This window comes from Bubalus bubalis, chromosome 4 (assembly GCF_019923935.1).
Source record: "Bubalus bubalis isolate 160015118507 breed Murrah chromosome 4, NDDB_SH_1, whole genome shotgun sequence".
In the NCBI taxonomy this organism is placed as follows: domain Eukaryota; kingdom Metazoa; phylum Chordata; class Mammalia; order Artiodactyla; family Bovidae; genus Bubalus; species Bubalus bubalis.
In genome coordinates, this window is record NC_059160.1 from 45,420,039 (window position 1) to 45,438,145 (window position 18,107).

The following is an 18,107-nucleotide window of genomic DNA, read 5'->3' on the forward strand; positions in this document are numbered from 1 at the left end:
GTAACCACCGAGGCCGTTTCCTCCAGTTCTCTTCCTACCTCCAGCCCAACTGCCCTGCAGGCATCAGCAGACTCTGAACTGAACCCCAGTTTGGCTTTTGCCTCCTGTCACCTGTGTGATGTGGAGTGCCTTACCTGACCTCACCTGTAAAATTGGAAAATTCCCTATGTTGTAATGAGGATCAAATCCATGGCCTGGGCCACACAGTAGGTCCTGCCTAGTGTGGTGCTATCCCCTCTAACTGGAATGTATTCATTTAGGTGGAAACCTCTCCCCTCCTCCTGAATCCTCCCTTCCCTGTTCTGTGTTTAGACACCTGCCAAGTGCTCTCATATATAAGCACCTGCTTATCAGGTGTGATACCTCAGGCAGGTACTGACTCTATTGATCTCAAAGGCTTCCCTGCAGACACCCAAGTGCTCAGTTATTCCCCCAACCACCCGCACCCCAATCGGTCAATACACAGATTTAGTGTTTTGGGTTCCCTCCACGTGAGCCCTGTATTCCTTTCTCCCTTAGTGACACAGGAAAAAGAGAAAAATTAAAAGTCTTCATGCTGCAGGACAGAGAGAGGAAGGGAGATTTGGTTTTTCTTTTAATAAGGACACGGATCTTACTGCATTAAGGCCATACACTTATGGATGGCGTCGTATCATTATAATTACCACCTTAAAGTCCCTATCTTCATATAGTCATTGCAAGAGTGGAGGGGCATTCAGGGCTTCATCTTATGAATTTTGGAGGAAGAACAGTCCACCCAAAGCCCCTGGTGAATCCATCATCAGTACCTAAGATAAACTTTAACCGCTTTAAACTCAGTAGCATTTACCTTCCATCATAATTTCTTCTGATCTTTTCATTTTTCTGTCTAGAAGGCACAAGCTTTTTTAAGGATGTCATTGAAAATTTTCGGAAAGAATGAGCAAGGAAGAACTGCATTTCCTACTCACTGAAGAGAAACCCTGAGAGAGTTTTGTGGCTGAGGCTGATTTGTCCAGGTAACCCACACAGGTGTGCCAAGAACGTCACCTAAGTCACCCAGATCCCCCAAAGAAGATCTCACCCAGGCTAGCTTCCTCCTGGCAGGCACATCTCCCCCAGGCAGCATCCTATGAATGGGGTTGAGAATGTTCCATCTCAAGAATGCATGAGGAATATTTCCTCCACGTCATTTGCTGGAAGTATATAACCTCAGGTTGAGAAGAGATAGAAACCTGCGAGAAGAGCAGGTTATGTGACCTGGGCAAGTTACTGAACTACTCTGTGCTTTAGTTTCTTTATCTGCTCAGTTTTATTGTGAGGACACTGAGATCATGCATGCAGTGTTTCATACGATAGCCGGTATAGAGTAGATACTCAATTAATGTTAAATTTTAAAAGCTTGTTGGAAAGACACAGGGGTCAAGAGCCTTCTTTCTGGAGATGAGAACCAAGAAGGATATCCTTTGGGACAAGTCAGGAAATCCTGATACCAGCATCACTTTCTGTTCCTGGGGATTCTGACTAGAGTGCTTTCATTCCCTATCTTAGGGACTGTACCAACCCTGCAGGATCCTGCTGGCCCATAAAGCAGGTAGGCTGCAGAGGAACTGGGTGGAGCTGGTGGGATCCTGGCTCTAGCCCTGCCCAGCTCTGGGACTCTGGGCTAATGTCTTGGAGCCCCAGGTCTGTCCTGTGTTCAATGGGAGTAGCAATTCAATTTGATGGACTATGGTGATGGCCTCAGAGTGAACTGCAGAGTCAGAGGTGGGGAACCAAGTACAATCATCTCATCCAAAGGCCCAGGGAGGCCTGCACCAAGGTCAGACCCAGGGTCAGGGTGGAGCAGAAGGTCCAGGTTGGAGGACTAGTAGGCAGGCTTGGGCAGCAGGCCAGGACAAGAGTGAGGAGAGTGGGCCCTAAGGACACAGAACTGAAGGGGCTGTGACTCTAACAGAGGTCCCCTGAGTGGGGGTAGGGGGAGGGACATTTCTTCCCTCCCTGACAGGATCACCTCATGATGGGCTAGAGGGCCTTGGGTGACCATGTCTGCACACCCTGCCTGGGACCTGGCTTCTCACTCCATCTGGGACCTTCTTCTAGTCTACGTGGAGCCGCCCTGACAGTGGAAGGCTGTGTGGCTCAGGGAGCCCTCCAGGGTCACAGTGAGTGGCTGTAATTGTGTGTCATTTGAGGGATTCTGGGGAGCCTCACGCATCCCCAACAAGAGGAAAACACTTCCTCCACCAGCTGTGCAAGTGCTGGTCTCTTCAGGCTCAGCCATTCAGATGGGTGTTTCCTCAAGTCTCTTGAATCTTTAGAGGTTCCACAAAGTTGCACATGGCCTTGGAGGGCAGACTGGTGAAGCTGTCACAGGTAAAGTATGAGTTAGGCTGGTGATACCCAAGATGTCAAGGTGCTGAGTGATGGGTCAGGAGTCAGGGAGGTGGGCTGGAGAGTCCAAGAGGAGCCAGGGCTCATAGCACATCTCCTGCTTCCCTGTCAACTGGGGCAGTGGATGGACCCAGTGATCTTCCTCTGGGAAGGTCATGGAAATCAGGCTTGGGGGAGAGCAGATGCCAGGCAAAATGATCATTAAGGGTCCTTTAGTTCTGAGTTTTGATATTTTTAAAAATTCCAAGTACAGAGAGTTAACCAATCTGAAAACTCTGGGGCACAATTCCCAGGACTGTCCTTACATTTGACATCAATGGCAAATTTGGGAGATTCCCACAACTTACCTCAAGTTTAAGAACTGAAAGCTGTCATGATCCCAGTTACAGTTTATTACATGGAGGGATGCAGTTTCCCATCAGCCAAAAGCCAGAGTTTGGGCAGGTTTCACACACGAAGCTTCCATTGTCCTCAGGACACATTAATGTCCTGGATTCAGCGTGTGGCAGGGCACACAGAACACTGCCCTCCAAGGACACTCACCCTGTTTAAAAAATTATCCTGACCTGTGGTCTCCAGCCCCTCCTGGAGGTCAGACTAATGCACCAGAGTCCAGCTTCTCCAGAGGTCAGAACTGAGCACGTGACCCAGAGGCTACTCATCACCCTGTCAGACTGTCCAATGGCCCAGGCGACAAGGATACTTGTATCAGCCTGAATATTCTAGGGGCTTAGGAACCACTTCCCAGTATCCAAGGGCAAAAAAATGTTGACTCCTCACTGCACACTCAGGCCCTTGAGTGACAGTTTTTCTGCTCTAATCCCACTTGCCTTTGTTTATCTGTGGAGTTCCCACTCTAAACACACTTGAGAAGTGATGGCGTTGATCTGCCTGGGAGATGTCTTTATCAAATACTTCTCTTAAGAGAAGGTGACTTTTGCTGCTTTATTCCAGGATTGACTATGTACATGGAGCATCTACAATGCCCAAATATGTGTTTAATGTTGAAAAAAATGTTTGCATTTGTAAAATTCTTTCCTGGTGATTTATAATAAAATCTGCAGCTTATTCAGAATAGCTCTTGCTGAACCTATTTTACAGACTAACATAGGCTTTCTTAATACCTTGACATTCACTGTTACAGGGAAGAGGCAGATACACTAGGTAAATATCTGAACAAACTGCACAGAAACTTGGCCATGAGGGACTAAGACAGGCTCCAACAAGGCCAGTTGGACAGAAAGAGGTTTTTGGAGAAGTTTCCTCAGGTGAAACAGAAACTTGAGGAGGGCATAAAAAAGCTCCGTGCGCCGGCAGACAAAGTTGACAAAGCGCACAGGGACTGCACCATCTCCAAGGTGGCAACCGCCTCTGCTGGCTCTATGTCTTGCTTCCTGAGCATCCTTGGCCTGGCTCTGGCACCCATGTCAGCGGGGGCCAGTCTGACACTGTGTTGGTGGGATAGGGCTGGGAGAAGTGGCTGCTGTGACTGGTGTGTCCACCATCATGGTGGAAAGTAAAAACAGGTCATCAGCAGAAACTGAAGCCAGTCACCTTGTGTCAACTGGCATCACCGAAAAGGAGGTGACTTTGGGGCTTCTACATAAGGTCACACCCCAGATTGTTTCCTCTACAAAGAAACTCTACCAATCCATGAAAGGCATTGGGAAGAAAGTCCAAAACATCAAGCTGGACAAAGCTGACCCTCACTTAGCAGCCAGTTCTCAGTGCTTCATGACCAAGTCTCAGTCCAAATTGGCAAAGTCAGGAAAGCTTTTGGAAGCATAGCTCTTGCGATGTCCAAAGGAGCCAGATGGTGCATGCAGTCACTGTAGATGTCTTCCATTTGATGGGTGTGTCCTTCCTGGTCAAAGAGGCAAAGCACTTGCATGAGAGGTCAAAGACAGAGTCAGTTGAAAGGCTGAGGCAGCAGGAGCAGGTCCTGGAGAAGAATTTGGAAGAGTTCACCCGCACCTCTGAGAGCCTGCAGTAGGGCCTGACACCCCCACCCTAGCACACTGCAGGGACCAGGCACACATGTGAGGTGAAGGTTCAGAGCGCCTTGTTAGAAGGAAAAGGAGGGGGAGACAATACTGATGGAGCTGGGTGCTAGGAATCTGGCATTTCTGCAGCTGAGCACAGCAGGGGAGGAATGCATACAGGTGGAAGATGGGGAGAAAGAAGGAAGGAGCCTGGAGCCTGGACTAAGGGAGGAGAGTGACAGGAGGGGAGTTACCACTTATTTTGGACTAAAGAACACACTTGGGGAAGAACAGAGAGGCAGGGGAACTAACAACGAGAGGCCAGGAATATGAAAGGGTTTAAAATGGGAGAAAATCAAAGGGTTAAGATTATTGAGGTCCAGGAGAAGCATCTGAGGCTCCTCTATTGCCCTCCCCAGGGTTTGCTGTCCCAGCAAAAAGAGTCTCCCCCTGGTGGTGGTCTCTAGCCCTCCTTCACCAGAATCAGCTCACCTTTGATCCCAGCAGGTTTATCTTAATTAAGCAGTGTCTTCGTTCTTTCCTTTTTTTCCAATTGAAGTATAGTTGATTTACAATATTCTGTTACTTTCACATGTACAGTAAAGTGATTCAGTTTTACATGTACCTGTATCTGTATACATGGGCTTCGCAGGTGGCTCAGTAGTGAAGAATCTGCATACCAATGCAGGAGATGTGGGTTTGATCCCTGAGGAGAAATATCAATAACCTGAACGATGCAGATGATACCACCCTAATGGCAGAAATTGAAGAGGAACTAAAGAGCCTCTTGATGAGGTGAAAAAGAAGAGTGAAAAAGCTGGCTTAAAACTCAACATTCAAGAAACTAAGATCATGGCATCTGGTCCCATCACTTCATAGCATATAGATAGGGAAAAAAGTAGAAATAGAGACAGACTTTATTTTCTTGGGCTCCACAATCACTGCATATAGTGATTGCAGCCATGAAATTAAAAGGAGCTTGCTCCTTGGAACAAAAGCTATGACAAACTTAGTGTATTAAAAAGCAGAGACATCACTTGGCTGACAATGGTCTGTATAGTCAAAACCATGGCTTTTCCACTAGTCACATATGGATGTGAGAGTTTAACCATAATGAAGGCTGAGTGCCAAAGAATTGATGCTTTTGAACTGTGGTGCTGAAGAAGACTCTTGAAAATCCCTTAGACAGCAAGGAAATCAAACCAGTCAATCCTTAAGGAAATCAACCCTGAATACTCATCGGAAGGACTGATGCTGAAGCTAAAGTTCCAATACTTTGGCCACTTGATGGGCCAACACATTGGGAAAGACCCTAACACTGGGAAAGGGAGGAGGAGAAGGGTGCAGCAGAGGATGAGATGGTTGGATGACATCTTGGAGTCAATGGACATGGGTTTGAGCAAACTCCAGGACGTAGAGATGGACAGGGAAGCCTGGCGTGCTGCAGTCCATGGGGTCGCAAGGAGTCAAACACAACTGAGCAACTGAACAACAACCAATGACCCATCAGCCCCACTACTGGGCATATACCCTGAGAAAACGGTGATTGAAAAACGCACATATATCCTAGCGTACATAGCAGCACTATTTACAATAGCCAGGACATTGAAGCAACTTTGATGTCCATTGACAGATGAATGGATCAAGAAGATGTGGTACATATATACAATGGAATATTACTCAGCCATAAAAAAGAGTGAATTTGAGTTAGTTCTAGTAAGGTGGATGAACCTAGGACCTGTTATACATAGTGAAGTAAGTCAGAAAGAGAAAAACAAATATAATATATTAATGCTTATATATATGAAACCTAAAAAATAATGGTATTGAGGAGCCTACTTACTGGGAGGGAATGGAGACACAGATGTAAAGAATGGACTTGTGGACACAGTGGAGGAGGGAGTAAGTGGGAGGAATGGAGACAATAGTGTTAACATATGTACACTATCAGGTATAAGATGGATAGGTGGTGGGAAGTTGCTGTATAGCATGGGGAGCCCAGTCTGGCACTCTGTGTTGACCTAAAGGGATAGGATGGGGGGAGGGGATGTATGTTTAATTATGGTGATTTGCATGGTTGAATGGCAGAAACCAACACAACATTGCAAAAAAATTTTTTTTATATATTTAAATAAATTTTTAAAAAGAAAAAAACAAATAAAGTGAGTGGGTGGGAGGGGTGACTATGCTAGAATTTCCCAACAAGAAAGCACCTGCCCACCACTGTCCCTCTTTTAGGGATGATACCCAGAGCTGGCTGTGTCCAGAGGACCCCAAGCTCCAAGGAGGAGGCATCCTTGAGTCTCAGCAGCTCCTGTGGGGTCAGGGACTACAAGACAGGGCTGGAGGGAGTGGGGGGGTGCAGCTGAATATTTTCCCCCTGACCCCCTGTATCTGTGCTCAGGGGCATCTATTCCAGCCTGAACTCTGAGTGCTGGGGGACGGAATGTGAGTGTGCAGTATTTGGCCAAATGGATATTTGCATCCACTTGCAGGACATGAGCTGCTGATGCCGATGTTTGCAGGACAAGTTCTGCTGCCAAGCAAAAGCCCCGAGGTTGTGGCTGGCACAAGGGTGGGGAGCTGCAGTTGACAGATGGACTTGATGACTACTGTCTGGAGTATTTTTGCAACTGTGCTTTTTTGTCTTATGAGTCTGCAATTGCTACTTTTTAGATGTCTCTGATTCAAGAGCTGAATGATGGTGGTGAGAATTAGTGGGTAAAAGAAGGGGAGGTGGTGAGTCCAGCTTTGTGACTTTGGGCACAAATGATTCAATGACTGAATCCTCCAGACTGGGTCAAGTCTGAACCTTAGTTTTCTCTTGTGACACAGAACTAATAAATGCTTCCACCACTGGATGTTGTAAGATATATCATTATGTGTGTGAAAATGTTTTGCAAATTGTAAAGGGTTGAGGTGCTGTTGTATTTTTCCACAAATGTTGGGCTTTTCAAGGATTTTTTTTATAAGTCTGATATGATAAAATATACATAACACCAAATTTACCATTTTAGCCATTTTAAAGTATACAGCTCAGCAACCAGCCCCACCACCCCTCCACAGAACATATTACATTTTGCAGAATGGAAACACTGCCCCAATTAAACATTAACCCCCCCTTTCCCCTACCCACAACTCCTGGAAGTTACCATACTAATTTTCTCTTTGGACCTGCTTACTCTTGGGACCTCATATAAGCAGATTCATACTGTGCTTATCATTCTGTGATTGTCTCATTGCACTTAGTGTAATGTCCTAAAATTTCATCATGCTGTGGCACATGTCAGAATTTCCTTCTTCTTCAGTGTGACTAAAATTCCATTGTATGTATTTGAAAGAGAAAGTCACCCATTATTGTCCGACTCTTTGTGACCCCATCAACTATACAGTCCATGGAATTCTCCAGGCCAGAATACTGGAGTGGGAAGGCTTTTTCTCCTGGGGATCTTCCCATTGTATGTATATATGGCTTTTTTTCTTACCTATTCACCCACTGATGGACGCTTCGGGCGCTTCTCCCTTTTGGTCATTGTGAATAATGCTGCTATGAACAGGAGTGTATTAACATCTCGTCCAGAGTCTTTTTCAGTTCTTTCGCTGAAGTTGCTGGATCATAGGCTGATACCAAATTAATTTTTTAAGGCACCATCACACTGTTTTCCACAGTGGCTAGATGTTATTTTTTAAAGACCGTATCTAGCACAACAGTGACAGCAGACAAGAATTCCCTTGGTCTCCTGATCGCCAGAAGGGACAGAAGTGGCTGGTGCCCCTGGCACATGTCCCAGAATGTCTGGTGTGGCTTTCGGGCTCCTGCTCCACCCCCACCCACTACTCCTCACCCCTCTTGTTTTGGGATCTGCTGACTTGAATCTGCTTCCTCTCTCCAGGTAAGCTTGTTTGCAATACCTTTAGAACCTAGCAGAGTACCTTTCAGCTTCAAACCTCTAATCCAAATCAATTACTCAATTACCTGTCTTTTAGGATCCAAAATCTTTTTTTAACTAGGGAGAAAAATTAGAAAGAAAGAAATTTGCAGGAAAAAAAAAAAAAAAGACAAGATTCAAACCAAATCTGACATTGGACATTTAACACTTGCAAACACCACGCCCAGGCCCAGGCCCTCCTGATGCTCCAGCTCCTGTCTTCCTCACCCTCCTGCTTTCTTGGGCCTGATCCAGGGGCCTGGAGGACTTCTTGCTTTATATTCTTGGGCTCCAAAATCACCACAGCAAACTCTTTATAGCAAGCAAAGACTGGTCTCAGCCTGGAACCCTTGGGCAAGAGCTCTGACAGGCAGCTGCTTCCACTAGGCTCACAGTCAGCCCTCCTCTTCCCCGCACTTTCGTGCTCCCACATGATTGCCCAAGACCCCCTTCAGATCATTGCGGTGACCGCACCAAAGCATCTGTTAATTTCATGGCTGCAGGCACTATCCACAATCTTCGGGGTCTTTGCTCAGGCTGCCCCTCCCTTGCATTGCATTTCTCCCACCTGCCTCCCCAGGTGAAAGGTTGTTGTTCAGTCCTTCAGTGGTGTCCGACCTCTTTGCAATGCCATGAACTGCAGCACACCAGGATTCCCTGTCCTTCTCTATTTCCTGGAGTTTGTTCAAGTTCATGTCCACTGAATCAGTGATGTTATTTACCATCTCATCCTCTACTGCAAACCTTTTCCTTTTGTCTTCAATCTCAATGATTCCAGCATCAGGATCTTTTCCAATGAGTCGGCTCTTCCCATCAGGTGGCCAAAGTATTGGAGCTTCAACTTCAGCATCAGTTCACTGGAGTGAATATTCAAGATTGATTTCCTTTAGAATTGACTGATTTGATTTCCCTTGCTGTCCAAGGGACTCTCAAGCACCACAGTTTGATAGCATTGATTCTTCGGTGCTCAGCCTCATTTCTCACATCCACACATAAATACTGGAAAAAAAACATAGCTTTGACTATATGACCATTTGTTGGCAACGTGTTAAATGTCCAATGTCAAATTTGGTATGAATCTTGGCTCCTCTCTCAACTTCCTTCCTTTTGGCTGTCTTATCTGCAAAATCAGATCAGGTTCCTGCCTGCATTATGGGAGGGAGCCACAATGCCCCAGGGTCATGTCCTGGAATGAAGCAGCCCTGATGAAAGGTCAGGTTGACCCTCCATGGGGGTCCAAGCCCACTCCAGCCCCATCTTTTTGAGGCAAAGCATGAAAGTAATGGGCAGTCCACCTGCATGATTATAAGGTATGGACATTTTCAACCCAGTTTCTTTAACTGCAACATGAAACCAAACAATTTCTAGAGCTGATGTGAGACTTAAATAGGAAATGTGTGTACAGTGCCAACTCAGACCCTGACACACACTCAACCCTCTGTTTATGGTGGCTCTTTGCTTGGGAACCAGGACAGCACACAGGACTGACTTTCTGTTTTAAGGTTTTCTGTGAGATCTGTTTTCAAGGAAATATAAACCAAGGTCTAAAAGAACAACATGCTGTCAGCCTATCCCACAAGCTTCTACATGGAACCAAATGGCATTAACCACCAAGGATTTGAGCTCGGGTGAGGCACAGGGACCTGAAGGTACTGGTTCTGATGACCCTGATATAAGGGACAAGCCTAGAGATATCTGATCAAAACAAGTGGAAGGACATGGACCCAGTGGCTGAGAGGTGGACTTAGGTCCCTCTCCCAGGTACCATGGGAGCAGAGCATGGAATGGTGGTCTATGCATGGGAGGGTCCTAGAGGGCTTCTCAGAGGAGGTGATGCCAGATGTGGGCTTTACAGGATGAGTGTCACTTTTCAGCTGGTAGGGCCAGGTGTGTCTGGCAGAAAGACCTCTGTGAGAAAATGTCTAGAACTGGCATGGATATGGCACTCAGCAGCAGCAGTATGACCAGTACACAATGAGCAGCTGGTATGTTTGGGGACTGTGCCATGTGCTGGTGGCACAAAGGTGAATGAGGCAGGCAGGAGGTGAGTAAGGATGAGAGCAGAGGGCAAAGGGGCCTTGAAAGGCACTCATGGGGTAGGGGAGTGATTTGTCAAGGGCCTCACAGTGTGTTGGTGACAGGTCTTCGTTCAGGGAGTGTAGAGGTCCTTTATGGACCGGAACTTGGTGGTCTGGAGTCAACAATAAGAAAGTAAAGGAGAGAGAAAGAGGTTGGTATTCCTTGGTTTACACAGACAGCCAATAAAGTCCCGACATGGGACTTGCTCTGTTCACGAAGGCCTCAGGTGCCCTCTCGAGGGGGTGAGGGTGCAGAGTGCCTCTCGAGAGGGTCTTAGAAGCCCGGGCAGAAAAGTGAACCCAGAGAGCTTCTGCACTCCAGAAATTAGCCTGAAAAAGAGAGAGTGAGAGAGAGAGAGAGAAAGAAAGACACGGGACCAAAGCTCTGATGGCAAAGGTGTTTTAATCAACATGGTGTGGCCATATATACTGTCTTACAAGGTAGTTATTCTCAGCAAATATAAAGATTAAAATTCCAGACTTACAAAACATAGGCGATGCATATAAAAGAGAGAGAGTTGTAAACAATCACTTTTACCATATGGTTCATAAGAAGGAAGAGGGTACTTATCACCGTATTGAAAAACTAATGAAGGAAATGCCTGGATTCTTCAGCCCCAGGAGAGGCTTGCCTCTCCTCTTAATTCTTGAATATTCAGGAATTGATAAGGAACAGAGATTCCTGACAGATCCAAAACAGCACACAGGAAGCCTCCTGTAAATGCTTCCTAACAAAGGAGCCCAAAACAGGATGTGCTGAGCCAGGAAGGATCTGGCGCGTCAGGGCATAGGCTTGTTTCTCAAGGGACAAGCAGGAGGGTGGGATTAGGCCAGGGTGGGGCGTGGTGGGCAGGATGTTTGTTTGATATGAGGACTCAGATGTGAGGGTGTTCACTTCCCCCTTTTCTTCTCTGGGTATATCTGGGCCCAGAGAGTGTGTGTGGTTATTGCAGAGACACACAGAAGGCAGCTGCATCTGCAGAGGAGAGAACAACTGGATCTTGTTCACACTCAGCCAGAGGAAGTTTCCTGGTAGGCAGGTGGCATAGGATCCCCACCCATCTCCCCATCCTCAGGATGAATGTCTGAGAAAAGGATGATTGACACTAATTGACAGAAGAAGGAACTGGAAGCTCAGAGAGGTGAGGCCATGGCCCAAGGCAGTAGGTTAAGCAGGGGCAGAGCCTGGATGTGGAGGCAGGTGTGTCTGAGGGCTGCCTCCCGCCTTTGGGGCTCCTAAACAGAGCAGAGGGAGGGCGGCACCTGCTCAGGTGGGCTCAGCTCAAGATGTGGACTCCTGAGACATGAGCGGCGACCCAGAAGGAAGGTGTATGTTCCAGGTACTCAGCCCTTTAGGAATTTGGAGAAAGTAGAGGGGGGTGGAGGAGGATGAGGGCGTCACACCCTCTCTTCCTGTGGCCACCTTGAAGCTACTCTCAGGGTGCTGTGCTGATGCTGATGTGGAGAAAAGGGTTTCTTCTGAGATGCAAGGAATAACAGTTTATTCACACACCCTGTCTCTGAAGAGGGACATGAGACCAAGCAGGGAGATGCAGGGCTTTGCCTTTCTACACTTGCTGGGTCCTCTGCTCAGGATGTGGTTTTGAGTGATGGGAGGTCCTATGTGGGGAATACAACCCAGATAGAGTGTTTCCAAGCCAATTTGGGTCCTCTCAGCCATGCACCTTCAAGCCAACCTACTGACACTGGGTTTGTGGTATAGGAAACTGCAATGTTTATTGAGGGGCGCCAAGCAAGGAGTCCTGTCAGTTCATTTCAGTTCAGCAGCTCAGTCGTGTCTGACCCTTTGTGACCCCATGGACTGCAGCATACCAGTCTTCCCCATCCATCACCAACTCCCGGAGCTTGCTCAAACTCATGTCCATGGAGTCGGTGATGCCATCCACCTGTCTCACCCTCTGTAATCCCCTTCTCCTCCTGCCTTCAATCTTTCCCAACATCAGGGTCTTTTCAAGTGAGTCAGTTCTTCTCATTAGGTGGCCAAAGTATTGGAGCTTCAGCTTGGCATTAGTCCTTCCTATGAATATTCAGGACTGATTTCCTTTAGGATTGACTGGTTTGATCTCCTTCCAAGGGATTCTCAAGAGTCTTTTCCAGCACCACAGTTTGAAATTATCAATTCTTTGGAGCTCAGCTTTCTTTATGGTCCAACTCTCACATCCATACATGACTACTGGAAAAAACCATAGCTTTGACTAGAATGGACCACTGTCCCCAGAGTAATGTGTCTGCTTTTAATGTGCTGTGTAGGTTTGTCATAGCTTTTCTTCCAAGGAGCAAGCTCCTTTTAATTTCATGGCTGCAGTCACAATCTACAGTGATTTTGGAGTCCAAGAAAATAACTCTGTCACTGTTCCATTGTTCCACATCTATTTGCCATCAACTGATGGCAAATAGACTGGACTGGGTGCCATGATATTAGTTTTTTGAATGTTGAGTTTTAAGCCAGCTTTTTAAATCGCCTCTTTCACTTTCATCAAGAGGCTCTCTAGTTCTTCTTCTCTTTCTGTCATAAGGGTGGTGTCATCTGCGTATCTGAGGTTATTGATATTTCTCCCGGCAATCTTGTTTTCAGCTTGTGCTTCATCCAGCTCGGCATTTCGCATGATGTACTCTGCATATAAGTTAAATAAGCAGGGTGACAATATACAGCCTTGATGTATTCCTTTCCCAATTTAGAATCAGTCCGTTGTTCCATGTCCAGTTCGAACTGTTGCTTCTTGACCTGCATACAGATTTCTTAGGAAGCAGTTAGATGGTCTGGGTATTCCATCTCTTTAAGAATTTTCCACAGGAGTCCTGGTACTAGTGCTTAAAGGGCCCAAATTCCTGATACCTTCCCAAAAAAGTTTTCAGAAACAGGGTAGGAGAGCATTGTGAGTGTGTGATCAGCTCATGGATATTCTTTTGATGAGTAAGTGATGAGGTAACCAGATCAAAATCATCAAGCTTCTGGTTTCAAACTGGTCTGGGGTCTACATCCTTGCAGTTAACATACTTGCAGTAAACTTCTTCCATCTGGTGGTACTTTTGGTATCTGCAACACAGCTCAAATGACATGATTCAGAATATTATCCATAGCTCTTGAGAAGGAATAAAAGTTCTTGAATTTGTTTAATGGCTACACAATGATTATTTTGTCTTGCTAACTCTTTTGTTTTGTTTGTTTCTACATTTTCTCACTTCTCTGAATTAATTTATTCTTTGGAACTTGGGGAAGGCCTAGGATGCTAACATTTTTTTAGGTAAATAAGGTAGGCAGAGGACATAGGGTGGAGGAGAGTTCTGTCCTGGGAAGGTGTCTTTGGGTCCTGCTTGGTCTCGTCCCTCTGTCCCCTGCCCCCTTTTTCAATACTCCTCAATTGTGACGAGGAACAGGAATGGGACAGGAAAGGGAATAAAATTTTAGAAATAGAAGTTAATTATAAACCTGCCAAGGAACTCATTTTTAGTTTCCATTCTCTTCTCACCTTCCCCCAAATTTTGAGGTAATAAAGCAATGACCGCTTTGGCTGCTTCCTGCTGAAATGCGGTGTGGTCCTGCCTCAATTTGGGGAATGGACACAGTGTTGGAAATAGTCCCTAGACCCAAGCTTAGCACCAATATTTTGTATCATAAAAACAAAATACATTTCTCTTTGATTGCTTTGTTATAGCACCTGAACAAATATTTGAAAATTAGTAGGTAAGATAAGGATAATGATCAAAATGCATATGTTATTTTCTAAATTTATTCTTCTATTTTAGATGTCAACCAGGAAAGTAATTTTTCAGTATTTTCTCTTTATGCACCTTCTAGTAACCAAGTAACATCTTCAGTTCAGTTCAGTTCAGTTGCTCAGTCATGTCCAACTCTTTGCGACCCCATGAATCGCAGCACACCAGGCCTCCCTGCCCATCATCAATTCCTGGAGTTCACCCAAAATGAGCATCAAGTTGGTGATGCCATCCAGCCATCTCATCCTCTGTCGTCCCCTTTTCCTCCTGCCCCAATCCCTCCCAGCATCAGGGTCTTTTCCAATGAGTCAACTCTTCGCATGAGGTGGCCAAAGTATTGGAGTTTCAGCCTCAGCATCAGTCCTTCCAATGAACACCCAGGACTGGTCTCTTTTAGGATGGACTGGTTGGACCTCCTTGCAGTCCAAGGGACTCTCAAGAGTCTTCTCCAACACCACAGTTCAAAAGCATCAATTCTTGGTGCTCAGCTTTCTTCACAGTTCAACGCTTACATCCATATACATGACCACTGGAAAAACCATATAGTCTAAATTTTGGTTTTAACTTTTTTAGGAGTATTAATCATCTATAACAGGAGCTATTGGCCACTCCACATGTCTTTTTCAAAAATAAAAAATTTAAAGCAATTTTATTATCTTATACTATTCTGGCTAAAGAATCTAGTGTCTTCTTCTTGGAGGCAGTAGCTTGATATATTTCATTTGCCATTACCATTCCTAAAGTAAGAAAAGTTTTTATAATTACAAGACAAGATCTTGAGGCTGTCAGGTTGCAGTTGGCAGCTACTAGCAGATATTGTTTTGAGAACAGATGGTGGTATCTTTAAATCTGTTACAGTTTAGGAACCTCAAGTTCTTAGTAATAATATGTCTAAAACCATGTCCACAATGGCCATTAGCTCCATTTTCGATGTCTGAACCACAGTTATCCATTTTAACTTTTAAATGTATTTTTTTCCTTTAATGGTTAAAGAATATACAATGTATGTTTAATAGGTCACAAGCTTGCTGTTTTGTTTAGCCTAAAGTTTAAATTAAATTCTGTATAAGCCAGAAAGTTTTTCCCATACTCAAGTATGTGAACATTTCCCCCATCATTTTGCCCTTTTGATTGCAAATTTTTCCATAGAAAGCACTGATAATCAATATATTTGTTCCTCGTTACCAGAGTGGTTGCTTCCTTCCATGAGTCCATCATATTCCTTGGTGTTAGGCCTACTTTTTATTTATATGTATATATTTGCTTAATTATCCATGTTTAGGGAAAATTAATCAGACATAGGAAACAAGTACAGAAGTATGCTGATGGGGAAGTACTATACTTAATATTGATGACTCTAAAAATGTGTCTATTAATTAACAAACCACAACCTTTAGCTTTAGTAACAGAGATTAATTTAATCCTGAATATTGTTCAGGTCACAAAAACCTAAAATTCATTTGCATTAGTTTCTATTATATTTAAAAATGTTTAATTTGCATGCTTTTACTTTTTTACCAGGTAAACAGAGCTCATTTAAAAGTTAATTTTGGTAAAAACTGCCCAAAGAAAAGAGTCTGATGCTGGGAAAGACTGAAGGCAGGAAGAGAAGGGGATGACAGAGGATGAGATGGTTGGATGTCATCACCAACTTGATGGACATGAGATTGAGCAAACTCCAGGAAATGGTGAAGGACAGGGAAGCCCAGGGTTCTGAAGTCCATAGGACTGCAAAGAGTCAGACATGACTGAGCAGCTGAACAACAACAACAATAGTCCAAATAAAACATAGTATTTATACTGTACACATAGACATATTATATCAATACAGTAGAGACATCATAGCTTCATTTTTAAACTTCTTCATAAATCTGAGTACTTTAATACACAACAATTGTTTATAAATTTTACCTAATCTTCCCTCCTTGTTGTAGTTCAGTTCAGTTCAGTCGCTCAGTTGTGTCCAACTCTTTGCGACCCCACGAACAACAGCACGCCAGGCCTCCCTGTCCATCATCAATTCCCAGAGTTTACCAAACTCATGTCCATTGAGTCGTGATGCCAACCATCTCATTCTGTTGTCCCCTTCTCCTCCTGTCCTCAATCTTCCCCAGCATCAGGGTCTTTTCAAATGAGTCAGCTCTTCACATCGGGTGGTCAAAGTATTGGAGTTTCAACTTCAGCATCAGTCCTTCCAATGAACACCAGGACTGATCTCCTTTAGAATGGACTGGTTGGATCTCCTTGCAGTCCAAGGGACTCTCAAGAGTCTTCTCCAACACCACAGTTCAAAAGCATCAATTCTTTGGAGCTCAGCTTTCTTTATAGTCCAACTCTCACATCCATACATGACCACTGGAAAAACCATAGCCTTGACTAGATGGAACTTTGTTGGCAAAGTAATGTCTCTGCTTTTTAATATGCTGTCTAGGTTGGTCACAACTTTCCTTCCAAGGAGTAAGCGTCTTTTAATTTCATGGCTGCAATCATCATCTGCAGTGATTTTGGAGCCCAAAAAAGTAAAGTCAGCCACTGTTTCCACTGTTTCCTGATCTATTTCCATGAAGTGATGGGACCGGATGCCATGATCTTAGTTTTCTGAATGTTGAACTTTAAGCCAACTTTTTCACTCTCTTTCACTTTCATCAAGAGGATCTTTAGTTCCTCACTTTCTGCTATAAGGGTGGTGTCATCTGCATATCTGAGGTTATAGGTATTTCTCCTGGCAATCTTGATTCCAACTTGTGCTTTCCCAGTTTCTCATGTACTAAGTTAAATAAGCAGGGTAACAATATACAGCCTTGAGGTACTCTTTTTCCTATTTGGAACCAGTGTGTTGTTCCATGTCCTGTTCTAACTGTTGCTTCCTTACCTGCATATAGGTTTCTCAAGAGGTAGATCAGGTGGTTTGGTATTCCCATCTCTTTCAGAATTTCCAGTTTATTGTGAGCCACACAGTCAAAGGCTTTGGCATAGTCAATAAAGCAGAAATAGATATTTTTCTGGAACTCTCTTGCTTTTTCCATGATCCAGCAGATGTTGGCAATTTGATCTCTGGTTCCTCTGCCTTTTCTAAAACCAGTTTGAACATTTGGAAGTTCACGGTTCACATACTGTTGAAGCCTGGCTTGGAGAATTTTGAGCATTACTTAAGTAGTATGTGAGATGAGTGCAATTGTGTGGTAATTTGAGCATTCTTTGGCATTGCCTTTCTTTGGGATTGGAATGAAAACTGACCTTTTCTAGTCCTGTAACCACTGCTGAGTTTTCCAAATTTGCTGACATATTGAGTGCAGCACTTTCACAGCATCATCTTTTAGGATTTGAAATAGCTCAACTGGAATTCCATCACCTCTACTAGCTTTGTTCGTAGTGATGCTTCCTAAGGCCCACTTGAGTTCGCATTCTAGGATGTCTGGCTCTAGGTGAGTGATCACACCATCATGATTATCTGGATTGTGAGGATTTTTTCTGTACAGTTCTTTTGTGTATCTTGCCACCACTTCTTAATATCTTCTGCTTCTGCTAGGTCCATACCATTTCTGTCCTTTATTGAGCCCATCTTTGCATGAAATGTTCCCTTGGTATCTAATTTTCATGAAGAGATCTCTAGTTTTTCCCATTCTATTGTTTTCCTCTATTTCTTTGCACTGATCGCTGAGGAAGGCTTTTTTTTTTAATTTATTTATTTTAATTGGAGGCTGATTACTTTACAATATTGTATTGAGGAAGGCTTTCTTATCTCTCCTTGCTATTCTTTGGAACTGTGCATTCAAATGGGTATATCTTTCCTTTTCTCCTTTGCTTTTCGCTTCTCTTCTTTTCACAGCTTTTTGTAAGGCCTCCCCAGACAGCCATTTTGCTTTTTGCATTTCTTTTTCTTGGGGATGGTCTTGATCCCTGTCTCCTGTACAATGCCACAAACCTCTGTCCATAGTCATCAAGCCCTCTATCAGATCTACACCCTTAAATCTATTTTTCACTTCCACGTATAATCATAAGGGATT

At 44.5% G+C, this 18,107-nt stretch overlaps 1 protein-coding gene and 1 pseudogene across 1 annotated transcript in view; both read left to right on the forward strand.

The window, feature by feature from the left end:
• Positions 1 to 18,107, forward strand: part of LOC123332141 (apolipoprotein L3) — a 262,937-nt gene that overhangs the window by 58,653 nt on the left and 186,177 nt on the right. The window lies entirely within an intron of this gene.
• On the forward strand, positions 919 to 4,366 carry LOC123464529 (annotated as a pseudogene).